The sequence below is a fragment of the Castor canadensis genome, chromosome 2 (assembly GCF_047511655.1).
Source record: "Castor canadensis chromosome 2, mCasCan1.hap1v2, whole genome shotgun sequence".
In the NCBI taxonomy this organism is placed as follows: Eukaryota; Metazoa; Chordata; class Mammalia; order Rodentia; family Castoridae; genus Castor; species Castor canadensis.
In genome coordinates this window covers 92,047,384-92,070,248 of record NC_133387.1, presented here as the reverse complement: position 1 = coordinate 92,070,248, position 22,865 = coordinate 92,047,384, and the positions used below count along the sequence as shown (strand labels likewise).

General features: G+C 45.4%; 1 protein-coding gene across 5 annotated transcripts in view; it reads right to left on the bottom strand.

Moving 5' to 3' along the window:
* The window catches only part of Elmo1 (engulfment and cell motility 1), a 532,930-nt gene extending 512,411 nt beyond the window's left edge, over window positions 1-20,519 (bottom strand). The window contains exon 1 of one of the 5 annotated variants that reach the window (XM_074065278.1): window positions 20,345-20,519. The gene's annotated coding sequence lies outside the window, so the exon portion shown is untranslated. Of the gene's footprint in view, window positions 1-13,870; window positions 16,857-19,707; window positions 19,853-20,141; window positions 20,174-20,344 lie in introns of those variants that run through there. The other 4 variants (XM_020158561.2, XM_074065279.1, XM_074065281.1 and 1 more) reach the window with 4 other exon arrangements.
* Window positions 20,520-22,865: the final 2,346 nt, after the last annotated feature.

Below are 22,865 nucleotides of genomic sequence, written 5' to 3'. Positions count from 1 at the left end.
ATCTCTGCTTACACTCACCTGGGCCCCCTAAGGCTGTACAGCAGTTCAGACCACCAACAGGACCTATCTTTCAAAACTACATTCGAGTCATGTAATATCTGAACAGCAGCGATGACAAAAGGCATTGCTATTATGTGTGCCTTGAATGTCTCCTAAAACCCCATGAGTTAAAAGGCTTGGCCACAGCCTGTGACACTGTTGTGAGGTGGTGGAACATTTAGCAAGTGAGGCCCAGTGGAAGGAAGTTAGATAACTGGGAATGTGCCCTTGGAACTGACTCTGGGAACCCAGCCCATTCCTGTTTGTCTCTCTTGCCTCCTGGCAGCCAGGAAGTGAACAGTTTTGCTCCATCATGTACTCCAGCCATGGAGTACTGCTTCATCACAGGCCCAAAAACAATGGGGCCATTGCACCATAACCAAAATCTCTTAAACCATGAGCCAAAATCAACCTGAGGTATTTTGTCATAGTGACAAAAAAAAAAAAGCTAACTACCACAGGCTTGGCGTTGCCTCTTTGGCATTTCAAAGAAATAGTGACACACAGAACTCTCTCTCAAGCTCAGATATTTCAATTCTGTTCCTGTCAAGCAAATTAACATATGTACTCTCCAGGAACAAAATGGTTTGCACAAATGGACAGCTTTCTTTAGTTCAATTGACAGGATACCAGGGCATCTCTGTGATGTGCTGTGTTGGCTGAGAGGTGAAGGGGCATTTTTTTTTTTTAAGATACATGTTGGGCTAAGACTTTTTCAAGTTCTAAAATTTGCAAAAAGTATGAAAAAGATATGATGGCCGCTGGCTGAAAACAAGAAACCTGCCTCCCTCCTCGCATTGTAGACCTGGAGCAGCAGTGACCAGCACTGAAAATATGTCACAGTTCACTCCATTAGAATGTCTCCCTTCTTCAGATGCTACAAAACCAAAACCATTATCAATATAGAAAAAAAAAATGTTTTAAACTAAAAATTACCTAAGATGATATTTGGCCAATATTTTATGGACTCCAAACATTTAGCCCTTTCATGAGTAAAAATGAATATAAGTGGTACACTCATAATATAGTTATCTTTGCTTTTAACTGCAATTATTCTAAAGCCTTTTTAATAACTGTCACTTATTCATTTCCAGGCTACAGCAAATTATAGTTAGAAGAGATGGAAGCTGACAGCTCATTTCTTCTGAGAATGGCACGCTCTCCCGTAGCTGTAAGGCCTGTGGTTCCTCCTTTATGGCACATCCACCCCAAGCACTCAAATGCTGCTAAATGGAATAATAAAAACATTAATGCCCAGGACAGTCAGCCTGGAGGCTCAAGGTGCTCCAACACAGACCCCCAAGTCCCTGGACTCTTCCTCCTGGATTAACAGGTATTCCAAAGGCATTTATCAGCATGAAAGATACATGTCTGGGGAGTGTGTGTGTGTGTGTGCATGTGTGTGTGTGTGTGTGTGTGTGTGTGTGTGTAGAAACCAGGCAAGGTGGTTGGTTCCCTTTGCAAGGAATTAATATTCCAGACATTAATATTATAAACCTCATCCAATGAGGACACACATCCCAAGGAAAAGAGAACTGGGTCAAAGACACAAAGCAGTCCATAAAAAATAAAATATTTTAAAGCTAAAACAGCACCTAATAAAAGAAAAAACTGAGTGATCACTTTTGGCACCTGGAAAATGGTGCACCTGCAACCTGTCCCTAAATATTAAAATTGCATGAATGCAAAAATAACTCTTAAGAGGAGCTTTAAGAACTCAGTTAATGAATCCGGTTATGTAGCTTCTTAGCAGCCCTAACTAATGGAGCAGTCTACTCCAGACAGGGGCTGGACAGAACCAGTTCACAAGCGTGTTTATGCTGAGATCCCAGGCACTCTTCTGTCACCTGCACAACAACCAAGATCCAGCACCTCGTGATGACCTTCCTCTGTTTAATGCTGCTTCTTTGTCAAGTCCACATTGAGCTTAAAGATCAAAACAATCCAAAGAAAAGGCACACGAGGAAGACCCCACGAAATATATTTCACACTTTGTTTGCAAGAATCAAAGACTCAACAGATAAAAGAAGAGCAATACACAAATTAGTCGCTGCTCAGAAGATGAGCTTTTTCACTTTTTAATTAACATTCTGTCCTGCCTCCAAAAGCAGAAACAAAACCTAAGATGCACAGGGCTGACGTACCTCTTAAGGGAAAGCATTACCTTCTCCCCAGCTTCCTCTATTCTCCTCGGAATGTGTTTAAATTTCAGATGCAATCTTGGCAGCGTGTGGAGCTCCATGATGCAAACAGCGTGGGACGGTGCCACCCAGAGCTCTGTGCGTGGGAGGACACCAGGAAGTCAGCCTTCCTTCTTGCAGTGAGGCTCTGCTCCGTCCAGAGGAAGAACTGGGCAAACGTATGGTGGGCTGTAACAGAGTATCACCAGGGCAAGGGAGGAAGTGCACAGAGGGGTATGCTAAACAATATTTTGGAAGGATGTGCAAAGCACCTGGGTTTAAACTGTCACTATTCAATGTGTCCTCCTTCCTCACCTTGCTCAGTGTCTCTCCTTTGTAACTGTAGTAGGTTCGGGAGGAAGAGATCTGCACAGGGGAAGCATCTCAGTGGGCAATCCCAAATCCCAAAATCTTAATGGGTAATCCCAAATACAAGGGAGCAATGCTTGAGACACTTCTTTTTTATTTCATTCTTATTTTGAGGAGTGCTGGAGATCACAGTAGGCAAGTGCTCTACCATTAAGCTACCTCCCCAGCCCTGACTGAAAGATTTGTGGTCTTTTCTGTTGCTATGGTCTAGATATGGTTTAAGTGAATCCCTATTAAAGTTCACATGCTGGTTTGTTGCCCTTAACGCAGAGAAACTAAAGCAGATACCTTAAAGCAACTGAGGCCAATAGGAAAAGGGGACCAGGAACTAGAGAAAAGGTGAGATCAAAAAGAATTAACCTAGAAGGTAACACCCACACACAGGAAATCAATGTGAGTCAATGCCCTGTATAGCTATCCTTATCTCAACCAGCAAAAACCCTTGTTCCTTCCTATTATTGCTTATACTCTCTCTACAACAAAATTAGAAATAAGGGCAAGATAGTTTCTGCTGGGTATTGAGGGGGGGGGAGAGGGAGGGGGCGGAGTGGGTGGTAAGGGAGGGGGTGGGGGCAGGGGGGAGAAATGAACCAAGCCTTGTATGCACATATGAATAATAAAAGAAAAATGAAAAAAAAAAAAGTTCACATGCTGGAAGCTTGGCCCACAGTATGGGGATGTTAAAAAGTGTTGAGACCTTAAGAGGTGGGGCCTACTTGGGAGGTCATTAGGTCACTGGAGCCACTGACCTAGGAAGGGATTATTATAGTTTTCATGGAACCCCACATATGCCTGGCCTTCCTATCTCACCATGTGATTTTTCCCTTCTGCCATTGTGATGCCATCCACCATATGGTCTTCATCAGAGCCAATACCATACCAGTGTAATGGTCTTCCTTGAACGTCCCGAACTGTAAGCTAAATAAACCTCTTTTCCTTATAAAGTACCCAGCATTGGGTATTTTATCATGATAACACAAAAACGAGCTAATACAGGTACTAAAGGACAGAGAAAAGGGCTGATCTTCAGTCTCATCACTCTCCCATCTGGCCATCTTTGAAAATCCCCCATGGATGCAGATTCTCTGTGCTCGGCAGATGCAAAGATGCCTGACCACAGTCCCATCACAGGCTCCAGGTCAACAGTAGACATAGGGAGGTAAGCAAGCACACTGATTGCTTCTTCAGCACAGAGCATGAAGCAGCCCCTGGGCAGGGCTGCTCATTTAGGAATGCTTTCGGAGGAATTTACTTAAGATGGCAGCAGGAGGAGGGCAGCTTTAGGGAGGAAGGACCTAGAGTCATAGCACAATAACCTGGGCAGGAATGGCTTTGTAGAAATATGGACTCTAGGAGCCCTCCCCAGAATCAGAATTGCTGAATCTCATTTTTTCACATTGCAAGATAATTCTGAAGCAGCTGACAGACCCACATGAACCATGTCATGCCCCCTTCCTCAATATGTATATCTAAGGAAACTGAGGGGGCACAGATAACAATTTGGTGGCGGCCCAGGGTCTGGGATCGTGGCTTTTCATTCCAGCCCCACCAGCCCCACAGAGCCGTAGCAGATAGTATCTCCCACGAAACACACCTCTGCCCAATAGCACACAAGCCTCCTCCGCATCCCTGCCTGGGTTTCTGCCTATGGGGGCGTCAGCCCCACAGTATCACAGCTGAGCTGTGCCCGTCACTCCTCCTTCTTCCCTGGAGATAGCTCCTTCTGTGTCACCACTTCCCTGGCATCAAGCACTGGAAGGAAGAGGTGATGAATAAAAACCATAAATGGCAGCACTTCACAGAGCGTCTGAGTCTTATGAAAAAGGGTCACCTGTCCCCGACATACCTATTTCTTCCAAACAAAGAAACAAACTACAGTGGTACTGGAAGACATATAAACTTTGAAATTTAAATCATTGTGCAAAGAACAGAAAATGCAATTTGTGTGTGTGTGGTAGATATAAACTGTTCAAATGAGAGTAGCCTTTTTTTTCTAGCACATTTCAGGTTGCCAGCAAACTGGAAGTATCTAAGAAGCCAGTCAGGAACAGTGTGCTCTATGACTCCACTGGTGATGCCTAAGAAATTCCATCCTTGACCACACAATTTTGGAAGACAGGTTTAAAAATACACATCCTTTTACATCGATTGTACCCCTGCTGAGGCCAAAGAACTCTCCTGTTCACTAATGACATTTTTCCTGTATTTTGAAAACACATGGGCATAATTTCAACTTATATAAGAGGAAACAGAAGTTACAAGAGCTTAATAAAATTGCCCCAAGCAGGTGGTGAGTAATTTCAACCAGGATCTGTGTGGGTCTGGATTCTGAAAGGCCACTCAGGGAAGAGTTTGAGAACAGTGGGGTCTGGCCTCACAAGGGCATTGATTAAGCACTTTCTGGTAAGGAAGTTGCCAAAATGGACACAGCAGTCTAAGTTCACAGTCCATGGCATTGGCTAGCTGATCATGTTTTTCTAGAAGTGAAACAGAGAGCTGCTACGGTTTGGATGTGATTTGAGAGCATTCCCAAGGGTTCATGCAGTGAAATTTAATCCCACTGTGAGGTATTAAGAGGGTAGGAACTTAGTCTAACTATGGTGTTTAAGAGTGGGGCCTGGGGGTTTGATTAGGATTAGCTATGGTCATCAGGATGGAGTCTCCATGATTTGAATTCTGGAGACTTTATAAGACCAGGAGACCAGAAGGGACACACACATGCTGTCTGTCTCTTGCCATTCTATATCCTAAGTCACTCAGCAGTGACTCAGCAAAAAGGATATCACCAGACACAGGCCCTCAATCTAGCAGTTTAGAACTTTGAGCCAAAAATTAAGCCTCTTTTCTTTATAAAGTTACCCAGCCTCAGGCATTTCATTGTAGTAACAAAAAAAAAAAACAGAGTAACACAAAAACCTACAAAATTCTCACTAGATCTGTACAAACAGAAAAGTTCCAGTTCAAGTGAACAAATGTCTAATCTGAATCATAACAGACTCTCAGCCTCTCAATCTTGAACCTGTCTACAGACCCAGAATGAAGGGGAGGTCGGTCCCTTTGAAAAACAACCCTACTACATTTTCTGTCAGCTTTTCCCAAGGGGACCTCTACATAGACTTTTCCCAATATGACCGGGCATTGGGGAAAGGGGATAATCAGGCCTTTTGAGGATTCCTAGACAATGGCTGTGAATGGACACTAATCCAAGAAACCCCAAAAACCATCACTATGACTCCAGTCAAGAGGAGGCGCTCATGGAGGCCAGGCGATGTGTGTAGCTTTAGCTCAGGTCTATGTCATGGAGAGCCCCTGGGGCCCTGCCTCCATCCTCCAGCTCTTTCTCTACTTTCACAATGTAGAATTAGGACAGTGATGCTCAGCTGCGAGCTCCATCCTCACACGTTTGGAAGGCGCAAGGGCCTGGAGAAGACATGGTAATGTGGTTCCAAAGCCCCAAATGTGCCCGCTTCCAGAGTGAACTCAGAATGCTTAAGTTTAGGGTTTGCTGTGTGTGTGTGCTATTTGGCTTCAAAGAAATGGGCTCGGCTCAGCACTCACACATCAGGATAAATCATTCTAGCGATGAAGAGCCAAGATCCTATCAAGTTTCAATTGCTAGCTGAAACCCTGATAGCTGCTAGAAAAATAATATGCGATCATAGCCTGGAAACATAAATGAGCACAGCCTCAAGGCCACGGTGCTCTCAGAATGTAATAAATGAAATGTGGGTGACCACATGAGTGGTAAAGATCTCAACCCCCAGTGTGTGTCACAAATGCCTGGTCACCAGCAGGAGCTGGGAATGAAGAAAGAAAGAAACAGACTCTTCAAGTTCAGTGCTGGTTGCACTGTAGACAAGGGACAAAGGGTACAGAACTTCTAGGGTTTAATTCAAGAAATGCTTTCTACATTCTTCCAAGTTGTGATCTAATGTGTGTGCCCCACAGACTCTTTGTGACTAGGAGATAATTATAAGTAGACAGGCAAGGAATGAATACTTCTGTGGTCAGTAAGATGATGTCAGAATGGTGGTTTCCTCCTCTGGAAAGCTCCTCATGTCTAGGGTAAATTTGGGGACAGTGGAATGACACCAAGGCAGTAACCGAGGCCTCCAGGGGATGAGTACACTGCACAGCCCATGTTGTGTGCCTCCCCATATGTGACTTTCAACTCTGCCCCATAGCCAGAAGCTCCTCTACCCCAGTGACCTCAAGCAGGGCAGATCTTCAGCAAAATTGGGGACAAACAGTCAAATGCCAGGCATTCCTGAATGGAGAGCACCTGGGGCCCTGTCTCAGGGCAAAAAAGCCAGTTGAAAGACTCTCCCAAAGGCACAGTGTAAAGGACACAGAATCATATGCATGGGTAAAAGTGCTTCCTTCTTACAAATGCTCCTAGCTCAGCAGGATATACCTCTAAGCCTTCAAGCCGCTCAGAGGGTAAAGAACACAGGGAAACACCTCATGTGGCCAGGGAGTGAGTACCAGGGAATTTTAGAAGGCTCCCAGAGGAGTAGGATTAGCTATGGACCCAGGCACTTCACTTGTAAAGGAAGCAAGTCCCTCCCTCTGCTAGTCTACCACACTGCCTGATACTTTCAAGGGACTCCTTTTCTGCCTGCATTTGCCCCTCATATTCATTTCACCCTGGTTTCACCTGAGTGGGAGCTCTGGGCTCTGCTACCCACTTGCTGGGGAACAGCCTGGGCCCACCTCACCCTCACAGCTTCTGAGCAGAATCTGCAGACAGGCACAGGGATCAGGAAAACTACAGGACAGCCACTTTTTTCACCCCATTCCCCAACCCCCCAAGAAAAAGACTAATTCTTCCAATGTCCCTAGTCTTTTGTGTCTCTGCAAACAATTCACTATTGTGGCAATTATGGACCAGGCTTTCCCTGGTACATTGAGCACAGTTCTCCTGCTCCAGACAGCAAAACAGGCCAAATTCAACCAGGGGCCTCCTCCCCACCCCTTCCTCCCCAGGCCACCACTTCACAAACCCTGCCTGCCAATCTCATGCAGGACTCACAGAGGAAGTTTCTTCCTAAAAGGTGCCAAACTAAAAAGTAAAATATCGGGATCTGCAACAGGAGTGAGCCACAGTGCTGAACAAGGATTAGAAAATAAATTAGAAAAAACTCAAAGGATTTAGAATCCATCTCAAGTGCACAGGAAGAAAATCCCGCCAGCATTGGAAGAACCAGGTCCAGGTTCAAACCATGGCCATAAGGAGGCCCACTTCTGGCTGCCTGCTGAGACTCACCTTGAGGTCCCTAATTCTCCTTTCAGTCACTACCACTCTCCAAGATGATGCTTCTCAAAGTGGAGCAGGGCCACCTGAACCACAATGCTGGTGGCTAGGACCCCACAATTCTGGGGCATTTCTAAGTGGCTGCTGTACCCAGGCTAAATCACTTCTCTAAGATGCTCCTTAAAATCTGAAGGCGATACTAGTGGCTAAATTGATTCTTTCAGAAAATGCAGATTCTAAAAGTAGTAATGCTGCAGTCACATTGTGACCAGTTTGAAATGAAGTAAATTTACTCCTGGAAGCCAGGAAGACCTTTCCCAAGCAGAAATGTGATCATGACACTCCCCGGGTAAAACACATCAGTGATGTCCCATTGCCCTTTGGATAAAGGCCAGGTCCACAGTTTCAATAGGCCTCTGGCCCAATTTTAACACAGGTCTAGAGAGCTCCCTGCCTGGGCACTCTGGCCTTAGATCCTTCAAAAGCCAAGGTTCAAACCATGGCCTTCACATGCCAGTCATTTCCATGGATGCTTCTCAGACCCCAGTAAAATCCTTTTGCCCTCTTCCCAGACACCCTGACTACATTAATCTCCTTACTGCAGACCCTCCTGGCAACAACACCTTTCTGCCACAGCCCTCAGCCGAATTCAAATGCCACATGTACTTCTGTGACCCTTTGATGAGTACATGTTTACAGCACTCATGTATACTCAGCCCAGGAAATCAGCAACAGCTCTATTTGTTTTGGGGTTTTTTGTTTGGTTGGTTGGGTTTTTTTTTCTAGAAACGAGGTTCTCGATGTCTAAAGTCATGTAATAAACCACATGCTACCCAGCTGGTGCTCAAGAAAAATTTGTGAATGAACAAATTAATTAAAAAGGATTTCTGGGCAATATGTAGCAACATACGTCTGTAATTCCAGCTACTCAGAAGGCACAGGTAGGAAGATCAAGGTCTGAGGTTGCCCAGGCAAAAGCATGAGACTGGATCTGAAAAACAAACTAAAAGCAAAAGGAGAGAGGGAGTGACTCAAGTGGTAGAGCACTTGTTTAGCAAGCATGAAGCCCTGAGTTCAATCCCCAGTACTGAAAAAAAATCCAAGTCAAACACTAGAGACAAACACTATAGGCTCCTAGGTCTCTCTAGTACCAAGAACTACAGCGCTACAGTGACTTCCCTTCCTCTGCACTTGATCCCACACCCCCTTGCACTTACCATTTCAAATGGATGGGCCCCACTCTTCCTACTACAATTTCTGGATTTTGAAAGAAAGGGGGGAGATTCAATATTAAAACTTGTTTTGCACCATTTCTCGGAGTCTTACTGTGGATCTGGTTATGAGACACTATTGTAAGGCAGACTGTTGATTGTCTGAAAGATATATGTACTTTGAAATACAAAGAGTGACTTGATTTATTTCCATACACACCCTCCTATGTCTCATTAGCCTCAGGTCCAGGCCCCAACTCCCAAGACTGTTTCACTGCACACCATCATACACTACAAGAATTATCGTCATATCTGAAAATACATAAAATGGGCCTAAATAAATAAATATAATAAATACAGCACAACGTGAACTACAGCAGAAACAAATCTCAGGAAGTTTGTGAAGGAATGCGTCATTAGGGCCTCTTCTCTCTGTCATACTGCCAGCAGCTGGCACAACTGGTTTGCGGAAACCTCTTTTACAGGTTTCTGAGGTGACAAAATGCTTGCTGCAAATTGTTCCCCATCCTTCTTCAAGTGGCACCTGCTCCACACAGTGTACAACTGAGGCAGAAGTGACTTTCACAAAATGATGGGGAGTCTGGCATATGAAAAGTATACAGGTGTCATGCCACAGAGATGAGGGTCCAGTTTGCAACATACATGACACTCTGCAGTCAGCCTCACTAAAATGGTGATTCCTCCATCTGTGGATAGGAGGTGACTTAAAATGCTTGAAGTCTTGAGCACAATTACGTATTTAGGGGTGGATATAATTCTCCAGTGATTTACTATAAATCTGTTTCACTACCTAAACTTTTTTCATGTAAGTAGGGGGTGGTGGCTCACACCCATAATCCCAGCTACTCATGAGTTGGAGGCAGAAGAATTGTGAGTTCAAGTTCAGTCCAGAAAAGGTGGAGAGCCCCTGTCTCTAAAAAAAAATACAAACAAAAGGGTTGGGGGTGTGGATCAAGTGGTAGAGCAGAACTTGCCTGGCATGTGTGAAGCCCTGGGTTCAATCCCCAGTACCACAGTAAAAAAAAGTCTTTAAACATATTTAACATTGAATTCTGATACACAGAAAAGAGGCATTGCCACACAACTGACCTCCAGCTGCTGAACAAGACATACAACTGTACTCAGTAAAAGAAAAGAAAAAAACTGGAAATTGTGTACACTGAAGACTGTGTGATTTGTTAGGCCCAATCAAGACTTACATACAGGTGTTAGGTAAATGCTTTTCATCACTACCATAATAAAGGTGGGAACTGGAAAACAAACACTACTACTTTCCAAGCACAAGTGTTGAAAACAAGTTCTATTTGGCACCCTTCTCTCAAGCACCCATATTTCTATGCATGGCATTTTAGTGTCTACACTGAGCTTTCTCTTTTTTCAACCCACTCTCTCCATAAAAGCCATTACTAAGTGACTATTTAACCTGTATGTGAACTACTGCTTATGGAGGTAGTGAGCCTGAAAGCTAATTGCCACCTTTCTGAAGGACCATAAAGTAGAAAGGACAGCTACACAAACTGCCAACAGCCAGAAATAATGCACAGACATGGAAACAAGTGGCTCTCACTTATGTGGCCATAAAATGAATGCTCAACACAAGACATTTTTGAAAGTGCAAATTGGTACAATTAATTATGCTGGGACAACAGAACTACACTAGGTCTATACACTTAGGAACACAGTCACCCTCTTTGTGCTTCTCTGTTTCTACACTGAGAATCATTTCTAAGCTGGCTGACAGTCTGATGACCTAGCTCAAATTAAAGAAAGATAGTCATTTTACAACCACCCACAAGCAATGAACGTTTAAATATTCTTCTACTTACTGGAAGATTCTAAATGATTCAAAAAGGATGTTTATAATGGAATAACTGAGCTTCCTTTACACCTTATACAATTATATGAAAACAAGTTCAACTGAATTAAATTCCTGACAATTGTTCCCCTACTACTATTCGACTAACTTGGAGTTTTTCATAGAGCTCCTACCTACACTTGGACAAAGGTGAACAGCCCCAGAAAGCTGGAATCAAGAGAAGGGAAGAGCCATCATTAGCAACCTTCATTCTTTCTCCCCAAAGTAAAATAATGGTAAAATGGAACAGTGGACTTCCAGGTTGGTTCCAACTGAACTGGGGACAGATATCCATTTACAAGGGCTTTCATTTGCGTATAAATGTCAGTTCCTTTAATTCACAACTGACTGTAAATTTTCCTGACCTGTATTCCATTACTTCTGTGTTCCTAAAGAAAAGATGTATCAAGCAAAGGGCTAATCTAGTTGAGATTTTAATAGGAATGACTAAGCCACTTAAAGAGAACAAAATAATAAATGGGGAGGTCTTTAAATGATTCTAGCAAGATATCTGAACTAAAAACCTGAAATAGAAACTACTGAATTGGTAATCATAACTCTAACAATGATGGCAAATCCAGTGCACTGGGCCACCTCATTGTACAGTTTTCATTACACTTAATCATCTCAGCAGCTCCAGGGGTATGGACTTAGATTGCTTCCATTTGAGAGATGGGAAAGTCAAGGCTGAGCAAAGGAATTAATTCAGAACTCAAAAAGAGACTCGAATCTGCAATTAATAAGTCTGTACTTATTTTTAGCTTTAAACCTCAAAGACTCCTTTTCCTTTCCCCCCAATCCAATCAGTCAACAGATCCTTTACTGTTTTCATCAATGGATGTGAGCAAACACCAGAAGTACATGTGCTCCACTCCTGTCCAGGCTCCAACTGGGGTCTCAGATGAGAAGGTGGAGGTCTAGTTGCATTTACATAGCACGCACACTGCTCTATTTATTTATTCTTCTGACCAAGATCTTGTGTTTTTTACGTAGACCTAGAAGGCATCTCTCCTTGCTCTCCTTGCTGTACTGCCTAACCTATCCTCTACTTCATCTTGGGACTCAACAAGTTCTCAGTGAAATCCTATTGCCTCTTTTCCTTGCCTAAGATCATTTGGCTTCCTTTCCACTCCATCCAAATGTCCAGATCCCAGGAGAGCTGACACAAGGCCCCTTCTAGACTGTCCTGCACCATACTGATTGCTGTGGTCCCTGGACACATCACCATGTTCTTTCTTTTAATACTCGGCTTTCTAGATCTTTCTGAAAAGACCATGTTTGAACTCTTTCCTCTGTGATCTACAGACACTATAAACATACCTTTAGTACTCTTAGTTATAACTTGTTTCTTAGCCTGTCTTCCTGACTCAGCCCTCCATCCCATGCTCCACATGTGGAGTGCCCTGATTACAGAATTTGCAATGTAATCAAAATGACTCACTCAATGAATGAATGAAGTATTATGATGGGCAGTGGAATCCCAACAATAGTTGAATCTGGAAATGTTTACATGCATCTTAAATATAAGCCCTACAACTGTTTGGTACTGAGGATAGAACCCAGGGCCTTTGCATGCTAAACATGCACTCTACAGTTCAGCCATACTCCCAGCCCAGCCCCCTTAGATTGCTTTTTCTCTATTCATTTTTTAGATTGTTTTTTTAAATATACTACAATTAATAAATAAAGCATTACATGCTTCTTTCATAAGAATCTCAGCAAATGTTTCTCAAATAGCCACAACTGAAGAGTAGAGAAAATGAGTTCTAATGAATCAAAGTCACAGTGAAGTCTAGACATGATGGAAACATATTCATTTTTTGCTAAAAGTTTTGATTCAATGTGATTTGCACTGACTTGCTATAAAAGTGACACATGCTGGAGAAAACAGGACTTAGCAGCTGATATAATTGCTTCTTTGCTTCTGAAGACCTTTTGTTATCAGGAGAGCAGCTAGAATGTGCTAGAATGAGTCTCATTCCCCCAAACCAAATTTTCTAAGTAGTGGTCACTTCCACAGAGTGGTCCGTGGTTGGAATAACTAGAGCACAAGGCTACAATAAAAATCTAGGACGTGGTGGGCAGGGTGGGGTAGGGGTGGGCAGGAGTCACATAAAAACCATCCTTACTGAGTGTCATTGGAATTCACTCTTCACTAGGCCAAAAATGTGCAATCTGACCAAAACCCTTCCCCTAGCTCTACCTCCCAAGCCACATGCCTTCTGAAGGCCAAGGGCAAAGCCAGCTGTGGTTATGCATTTGGGTTAAAGAGCCCAAAAACAGAAAAAAAAAATATATGATTTTGAAATGCATTACACTTCAAAATTACGGGTAATTGTGTGTAGCAGCCTGGAAAATATAGCTCAGGCAGTGCTGCTCAGTACTGAACCCCAGAGCCCAAAACACTGGCACTCTGAATGCAATTTCAAACTGAAAATAAAAAGGTACAAAGGGCGGAAGGAAGGGTGGAGGGTTGCTATAGAGCTGTGACTTTTAAGAAGGCTGCTGCCTTGGGGAGACATGGCTAAGATATGCCCAGCAAAGGCTCTATCTGGCTTAAACCACTAGATGCTGCTCTGGACCACAGCAGCCAGCCCGAGAAAGTAAACAAAAGATGGGCATGGGATTACACAAGCAGACAATGTGGCAAGATTAGGACAGAAATCCAACGGGCAGAGTGGAAAAGGACTTCACATCAGCCAAGGTTTCTCCCGAACCTTCCGTGTCCTGGTCTCACTAAGGAGTATCGATACCCATTACCATCCACTCCTTAACTCCCTGCTGAACAGACATGTCTTTACCTGGGACCAGGGCTCAAAATGAGCCACACTGAGGTCATTACCCACCTTCCTCCATTTATTTGTCTTAATCCCATTATAGAAAGGTCACAGCTCATGTCAAAATTCAAAACCTTGTTAGGAAACTTGAGATACAAACTCACCAGTTGTTTTCTTCCACCACGGGGTCCCAGGAAGAAACACGTGAAAGTCAAACTTGCAAACCATTTGGGTTAAGAGGACAATTGCAATTTAGGAGTGAAGGAAGCTAAGGAGGAAACCTGAAGAGCCCAGGGAAAATAAACACAAGGGCTGTAGAGCCCTTGTGAGTCCCCAACTGTCAATGTATGGCCCTAGACTCTAAAGAATACCAGTAAACAGAAAACTTAACAGCTGCTGTGGAGAGTCTAGATGGTCTGATAACACACAATTGTTCTAACTTCTTCAAGCAAACAAAAGCAGTGGTTCTGGGGAAAGGGGAGGTCCCAGAAGGACAATCTGTGAATGTTTGGTTGTCACAACCAGAGTGATGCTACTGGCATCTACTGAATGCAGACCAGGGCTGACTTTCTACAATGCACAGGACAGACCCACAACAAATTATTATCTAGCTTGAAATGTCAACTGCATTGAGACCAAGACCACCCTGAAGTAAGAGACCAATAAAAAGAACAGTCTTCTGCAAGTAGAAAAGAAGATTACCAGAAACCTGAGCATCACTTAAGTTGAATGCCAACCTGCTCGCAGACTCTGCTCTCCACTCCCTGAGTTGGTACTAATCCATAAGCAGAAGTAGCAGAAGCTATGAGAAACTGGAAAGCACTCTGGTTCTCTCCCATTCGGTTCCATGCTTTTGCCTTCACTATGACTCATCCACAGAGAAAAAAGTGATGGCTAAAGAATATGTGTCCGTTCTCTTTGGCAAACCCTGCTCTCATTTTCGATTACTAAATTGCATTCTATCACGAGCCTGGTGGATGGGCATACTGCAGCCAAGAGAAGGAGCCAATGATTCACGGCTAAGGTCATCTTGAGAATGAGATATCCAAAACTCCACCTCACTGTTAACAGAGACAGCCCTGGATACCATGGCAACCCAGGACATAGCCATCTGAACCAAGGGCATCTCTTTTGTTATCATTGTTTTTATTTTTATTGTGCTGGAGACTGAACTCAATACCTCATGCATGCTAACACATGCTGTACCACTGAATAACACCCTCACTAGGCCAAGGGCGTTTTTTTAAGATGGGGTCTGGGTATACTGCCCATGCTGATGACAACCTCTAGATCCTAGTGCCACAGCCTCTGAGTAGCTGGACTTACAGGCATCCACAACACCTCTTGTTAAACCAGGGGCATCTCTAACAGCTTACAGGAGGAAATATCTTCCCCCTTGCCATGCAGCAGAATTTGACATGTACGTCCTTGGTCTCAGAGGCTGGCTAGTCCAGGAGAGCAGTCAACCAGCACAGCATCATGGTGCAGAGGAAAGAAAGAGCAGCAGAAAAACGATCAGCAAAGTTTTTAAGGGCTTAGATCCACATAAATACCTGTGAGATACTTCATTCCTCCAATCACACCTATAAAATGGAATTAATACTTGATGATTCTTCCCCAACATTTCCAAACCAGCATCCCCTGAGAATCAGGAGGTTAGCTCATGAAGGGAGAGTTACCTTGATCCTACAACTCTAACTCTACCCCAAGGCGGAATGCTTACCAAGCGCTTACCTTTACCGTCCCTCCCTCAAACCACTGCTCCTTACCAGAAAGACACCCCCTACACCCAACACAGGGCAGTCCTGGAGTGAGCAAGTAGTGAGTTTCTAGCGTTTTCTACTGAGGAAAGTTTTGTTCCCTACATTAACCGTTAGAACTAAAATAGTCCCAACGGTAGTCGCAATTCCTAAAATTGAGGTTCCAATAATACTATTCCTCTGATTCTGGAAAACAGTGTTTGTGGGGGCCCAGAAAGCATGTCCTTCTATTTATACATGTGACTAACTTCTCCACTCAGCACTATGTCAGGTTGTGCTGTGGTTAATTCTGTTTGGTGAGCTAGCATCTCTTCGCCCACACGATTCCTAAGTCATGCTTAACTGTTAACCTAGTTTTAGGCCAGTGACAAAAGTCTGCTCAAATTGCGTCTGCACTTATTTTGTGAAAGGTTGGTAAACATATTGTTAAAGCACAGTAGTTAATTAAATCACAGATCAAGATGTGGCTTTGCAGACTTCAGTTCTGGTTAAGTTGCGATTGTTAACACTCAGACAACCCGTGTGTGCATGATGCACGCAGACTGGCTTTGCTAAACTGCAAACACTGTGCTGGCACATTGGAAGGCTTTCCAGGGCCATACACACATCACAGGAACCACCTTGTCTGGATAGCTGGCCTTCTTGATCCTTCTGGTTTGGGACAGTACTGAAGTTCTCAGTCTTCAGCTTTCGTCTTTGGAGAGTCAGTCTCAAGCCTAGATCAGCTGAAATGCTTAATCTAATCATGTATCACAGCAGTGTGACGGCCACCAGAAGAGATTGACTGTCTCTGCAAAAATCTGAAAGTAATTAAAATTGCCCATATGGTGAATGAGAGGCATAAAATATGAAAAGAAAGGTTCAGCAAAGGAAATTTCCAAAGAACTCGAAAGCACTACACTAGCACTTGGTGAGAAAAAAGAATATGCCTTCAGTTTCCTTCTAAGTGTGGTGTAGGAGCTACTGCCTGTCAGTATCACCACAGTGAAAATCGTGTCACTTGGGTGTCCGTCCCTGCAAGATGGCAGCATCTGGTCTTAGCACACTGTTAAGTTCCATAAACAGTAGCATCTTGAAAAGTTAAGTCAATGGCAGACAATGGCTGACTACCACTGCTTCTGGTTTAACATATGGAAATGCAGCAGAGTAAACCAACAGCCTTTTGTCAAGGGGAAACAGCAAAGTATTTCCTAAGTATGACCCTCCAAACCATTTTCATCAGACTTTCTGGCAAGTTGGTTACCAACACAGATTCCTAGAACTTCCAGAATTAGGAAAACAGACTTCAAAAAAAAAAAAAAAATCGCAACCCATACTAAGCCATGCATTCTATGGCAGTTTTGTGAAACGCTATTTTCCTGTCTGCTTTCTTCTCTTTCATGTTTTAAATGGCTGGTCTGGTACCATGGTGTCCTCGTGGGTCACAACCTTAAGCATAAAAAGCACTCACCTCCCAGACCAGAAAGAAGAACTGAAGTTGCACAACTGGCAGCAAACGCTTCAGGCTTTGTGAGGCAGACAGGTTTACTCTTCCCCTGCCTTGTCCAAATTCAACAGGATGTCTTCTAAACCAAGCTATCAACTTGGAAGGCTGAGGGCATTAAAAAGTGGTTGCAGGCTTCAGTTACAAACCTTAATGGATGCACTGTCTCAGATCAGGATGGGAAATCTTCCCGCCACATAGGAACTGCCACCTCTATACCTTCACAGGGAGGCAAGTGTGCTCAGGGCAGCTCCTTGCCATGCCCCCAGCCACATCCTCTGAGCTAGGACTTCAAAGCCCTCCCTTCCTGCACCTCGCCCCACCCACTCTCAACAAACACCTCAAGGGGGTAAATTACTTGAAAACACTTAAGCCCTGGTTTACCCTCAGTCCTATAATTTCAAAAATGTTTATGACTTAGCTGCACTGGTAGAAGCCCCTCATCTGCCTTCTCCCTTTCGTTTTGCTCCCCCTGGGCATTGCTCATCTCTCTTCTTCCCTGTATCTGCCACCCAGCCTGATCTCCTGCCTCCAGCTCCCACCTCTTGACAGCCTCCACTCCTAGCCTTTACTTCTATCTCTGAGAGACAGAAATGGACACAGTGGATAGATGTCTCTGCTTACAATAATGGCCTTCTCCCACGGGAATATGTGACTAAAACAACACAGGCTTTGAAGTCTTTCTCCAAGGGTTGGGGTGCAATACCAGACCACAGTGGTTATGTGTTTTTAATGAAGTATACCGGTTTTCTCCTCTCCCAAGGAGTCACCTTCCTGACCCTTTCTTCTACTCAAGCCTGAAGTGTGTGTGTGGTGGAGGAGAGGGCTGGCTTCTCACTTGCAGTATTTTATTTTCTTACTGTATTTCCCTGGTGGAAATACCAAGAAATACCAGGATGAGCACTTCTCATTCAACCATCAAACTTTTACTGAGCACCTACTACTTACTAACAATTGATTTACGTTCTGGAACTGTAAACAAGATAAGGTCACTGGACTTCTGGAACTTCCATTCTAATGGAAGAAAGACAGTAATCAAGTAAGCATGGGAACATATAATACTAGGGGATAAAAATGTACTAAGAGAAAAAAGGAGGTAACATAAGAGGACCAGGGAAGGCCTGACTGCTATTTTATACGGAGTAGTCAGAGAAGGTCTGACAAGCTGACAACTGGGTGGGAAGATCTAAAGGAAGCAAGAGAATGTACCACCTAGGCATATTGGGGGGGGGGAGGTGTAAGAACAGCATGTGCAAAGGTCCTGGGGAGTAGACAAGAAAAATGTAAGGGAGTCAGAATGGCTGCACTTAACAAGGACAGTGAGTGTCCTTGTGTTGTGGGAGACATGGCCATCCATAATTAGGACCATCCATCCTGTGGCTTTATTGACTGCTGAGAGTCCAGAGTTTCCCAAGACTCATGTCAGGGCTTGCAGGGGATTGACAACTACCCAGCTTCCTGTTCCCCAGTTCCCTTCCTCTTCATACTTCCCCCTCACCCCTTGGAGTCTCAGAACTCAGCAAATTTTTTCACAAGTTACAAGTCCATCTAATTTAGCAACAACAAAAACTGAATCGCAAGTGTAGTGAGAAAGAAGGCCACTTGTGCATTTATCCACAGCCTTCAGGTAGGAAGTGTACCATTGTAAGAGCAGAGGGTCAAAAGGCTAGCCATAAAAAAATTAAAAGGAAAAGAAAATTAAGTCTGTTCCATGTCTGCAGAGAATCTGGCCTTCTAATTTACCAGGATCCCCAGTTCTGTAAATCTGGGGACGATAATCCTTGAAACAACCTTGGGAAGCTGGTATGGAGGTGAGATAACATGAAACGGGTGACCCCAGCCCTTATCAACAGCTGTGCAGGTAGCCTTTGCAGTCTCAAGGTGCATGGCCTTGCTGGTCCCTCTAGTTCTCAAGCTGCTCTCAAAGAGTAAGTATTTAATTATTTTATTTTATAGAAGTCTTAAAAAAAAAATAAAAACATTCTCCCTCAGTCCCCACCCCCAAGTCTCTGGCAGCGCCACACAGGAGACTTTGCCTGCGGGAGCCACAAACCCCAGTCTTAGGTTGTCTGAGATCCTAACCATGATGAATCAGATCCACATCAGCCCATGGTCGGTGCTCACTGCGCCGCGGGAGCTGTCCAGAGGCCCCGGAGCTGTCCCTGCGGGGGGCCAAGCCCTGCAGAGGTTGTTGGTCCGGCCACCAACAACCTCTGCCCCAGCTGCGAACTTCGAACCGCCCCCTGGCGGAAAGAGAGACAGTGGGAGGGGAGCCCCGGACCGCAGACCCCCGCGGCCACACGTGCACGAGGACACACACGCGCACGGGGACACACACGGACACACGTACACACACGGACACACGCCGCCTCGCGCACGCCCGCGGCACAGCACGGACTCCCCAACCCCAAGCACAGCCCGGCCGGAGGAGTTCTGTATTTCCTCTTCCTCAAAGCCAATCTCGGGCCACCGCGGCCGCCCTCTCCGCTCGGGTCCTCGACCCCGACGCTCCACCGCCCCCTTCTCTCGGGCGCGCCTGATGCGTCCACACTCTTCGCCCCACAGGATGGCCATCGAAGCCCTCCGCCGCCGGTCTCGGTCCCTGCGGGGACCTTCGCGTGTCCCCAGGCGGCGGGGGATTTGCTAACAACCGTCCCCAGGGATCCCGCGCCCCTCAGAGCCCCTCACACCGGAGCGGCTCGCGGTGAGGGGGTTGCGGGGAAGGATCCCCTCCTCTCGGCCATGGCCGGAGACAAACCTGATCCGAGCACCTCGGGAGCAGCTTCCCGGGGCCACAGGGATCTTGATTCCAAGGTCCCAACCCCACACTCCTCCTCGGTCTCAGCACCCCTGCGCCAGTGGCGCAGCGCTCCGGCGCCCCTCTCCAGCCGACCCCGGTCCCCATGTCGCCTTGGGCTGCGGGTCGCTGGCCCAGCGCTCCATCCCCCGGCGCAGCAGCCCCGCGCCCCCTCTCTCTCTCTGCCCCTACACTTCCCCAACTGCAGAGCGCCCCAACGCGCCCGCAGCACGCACCCCGCCCGAGCTGCGCGCCCCCGGGGAGGAAACAAAAGTCTCTCAGCGGCGCCCGGAGTCCCTCTCCCCACCCCGGCCCTGCCCGGCCCCAGCCCCCTCCCCGGCCGCGCTGAGGTCAGCGACTCCGGGCGCAGCGCCAGCCCAGGAAACTTTACGAACCTGCCCGGGGTCTCAGGACAGCGGCGGAGGCGGCGGAGGCGGAGGGTTCCCGGCAATCAGAGCCCTGGAGACCCGCAAGCAATGAGGGGGGGTGGGTCCCGAGGCTCTGTCGCCCAGCTCCCGTCCGCGGCCGTGTGGGTGGCTCTGCCTCTATCCCGTGCCCATCCTCGCCCGCTTGCGCTCACCCGAACACACGCACTTACACTCGGGTCTGCCGGCTGCTGTGCCGCCGGCTGCCGCTGCTCTCACTTCCTCTTCCTTCCTCCTGCTGGCCAGAGACACATTTTGCATCTGCAAGGCATCCCGAGATCAGCGGCGAACTCTGCTCTGGAGCCGGCGCTGCGGAGTTGCTACCACCACCACCGCCGCCGCCGCCGCCGCCGCCGCCGCCCCAGGCACCTGCGCCGGGACACGCGTGGTTGGCGCCTTCGCCTCCCGCCCTCGTGCTGCCGTCGGCCCTTTGCCTACCCGGGAGTGCCCACGACTTTTTGAAGTCCCTCTACTTAAAAAGAGGGAAATGTCACACACACTGCACGCCTCAGAGCTGCTATAAATAATGTGTGCAGAGCATGACTTCTTTGATGAGCTCACACACAGCGTTTTGCAGGCACTAATTACCTCCGTCACCCCCCTAGCACTACCTCCGAGAGGCCAAGAGCGCGTGGCATCTTTTTATAAGCTTTCATTTTTTGGCAACGCATTTGGGATTTTAAGAGAAAACTTCGGTGGGCTGTTTTAAAGCTACCTGAAGAGGCTGGTGTGTTTGTTTTGACTCTGGGCCTTTGGCCTTGGGCAGCAGCATAACAAAATTAACACAACTTTTCTTCCTCCTCCATAGTCACCTATGTATTTTCTGTAATTGGAACTACAGGATTTCTTTCAATTAAGTCAGGGACTCCCGATTTTTGCATAGCTTTGCCTAAAGCAACATGTTCTGCCCCGAATTTGGTATTTAGGATAGCTTTTTTAATTCATGCAACCTGCTTCAGTTATTTTCAAAGCAGAAATCAAACACAGTTACTCCCAACCTAGCTGGCAGGAGGGAAATGACAGTTGTTGGAAGGTTCAGAAGAAACACCTGGCCTCTCCAAATTCAGAAATCTCTGTGTTGCTCTACTGGAAAAGGCAAAGATAGTTGCCATACATTCCCTCCGAACTGGCAAAGGAGGCAAATTGGGGCCTGGGAGGCATCAGAATCCAAAGTGGAAGGCGAAGTTCCCTTTAAAATTCAACAACTTCCACCAGGTTTAAATTTTAACCCTGTGGTCACTGGTCATTAGCAACCAAAAGACACAAGCCACTGTTAAACACTTGAAATGGGACTAGTGTTCTGTGGGCGTAAAATAGGATTTAGTAGGAAAAATGTTACGTAAGCTAATTATTTTTATATTGATTATACTATTTCCATAACTAATAATACTATAGTTTGGGTATAATCTGTCAACTGGGTTAATATATCAGGTTAAGACATAAATACAGGGCTGGTGAAGTGGCTTAGGCAGTAGAGCGCCTGCCTAGCAACTGTAAGGCCTTGAGTTCAAACTCCAGTACCTCCCCCGAAAAAGATACATATAGATATAGATATATGTATATATGTGTATATATCTATAAAATGAAAATTAACTTCATCAGTTTCTCTTTGAACATTTTAATGTGGTCACTGGGAAATGTAATTTGACTCTTGTGGCTCTCATCAGTAGCTCACATGACATTTCTTATTTCAGGATTAACTCAGGGAGACAGTATTAGAAGAAGGAATGTTGCATTCAGTAACTTAAAGCAGGGTGATTCCAGTAAAGGACAGTAACAGAACTGCTCTATTTCCTCATCTGTAAAACAGTAATGGTGTAATAATAATAGTCAACAGGGTAACTATGAAGCAAGGTCATTTAATAAGAAATCAGTAAGTAGAGGCTTTACTAACGATGCAATAAGAGGCTGTAGTAATAAGTACAAGTTTGATCTTCAACTTTCTAGCTAAGACTTACGGAGACCTCGACTTTAGTGCAGGCATTGTGAGCACTCGGAATGTGTGAGAAGTCATGATTGTCTCCTCCTTACACAGCAATCAGGCAAATCCACTTCCCTGTAACCTGTGGTCCCAGCTCTGCCCCCTGCAGTCAATATAGAGTAAGTCCTATCCTTCCTCCAGGAGATAGTTTAGCTGTTTGAGGGCAGCCCCCCAAAATTCAACCTAAACGTTTTCTTCCATGCATTAAACATTCCCAGATACTCTGTCTTATCTTCACGTGAAATAGTTTCAAGACCCTTTCATCTTCCCCCTTGAAGGACAACTGTTTCTGTCCTTTAAAACATTAGTTATAATATAGATTAATTACCTGATTAGCCATTAACAAACACAATACAGCCTGAGCTCTTGTCTATTTTTTTAAGCCAAATACATCTCATTGCTAACCCAAGTGAAAGGGCAAGACTGGAAATTCTTTGCTGTGATACTGTTAGGCCAAATCCATTATCAAGGACTTGGTCTTTGGGACCAAAGCACATGGTGCACAATTTCTACATCTCTTTGGATTCAATCCAGGCAGCCAGTGAATCCCTGACACCACAGGTTAGATAAAAATACTAGTTTGTCATATGATACCCCACTAGGGCGCACCTAGCATGCCATGAGGAAGAACAGCATTCTTTGATCCTCTGTTTCATTCATGTATTAATAACCTTAACAGTGCAGTTGTCAAAACTCATTCTCTTACTGTATTC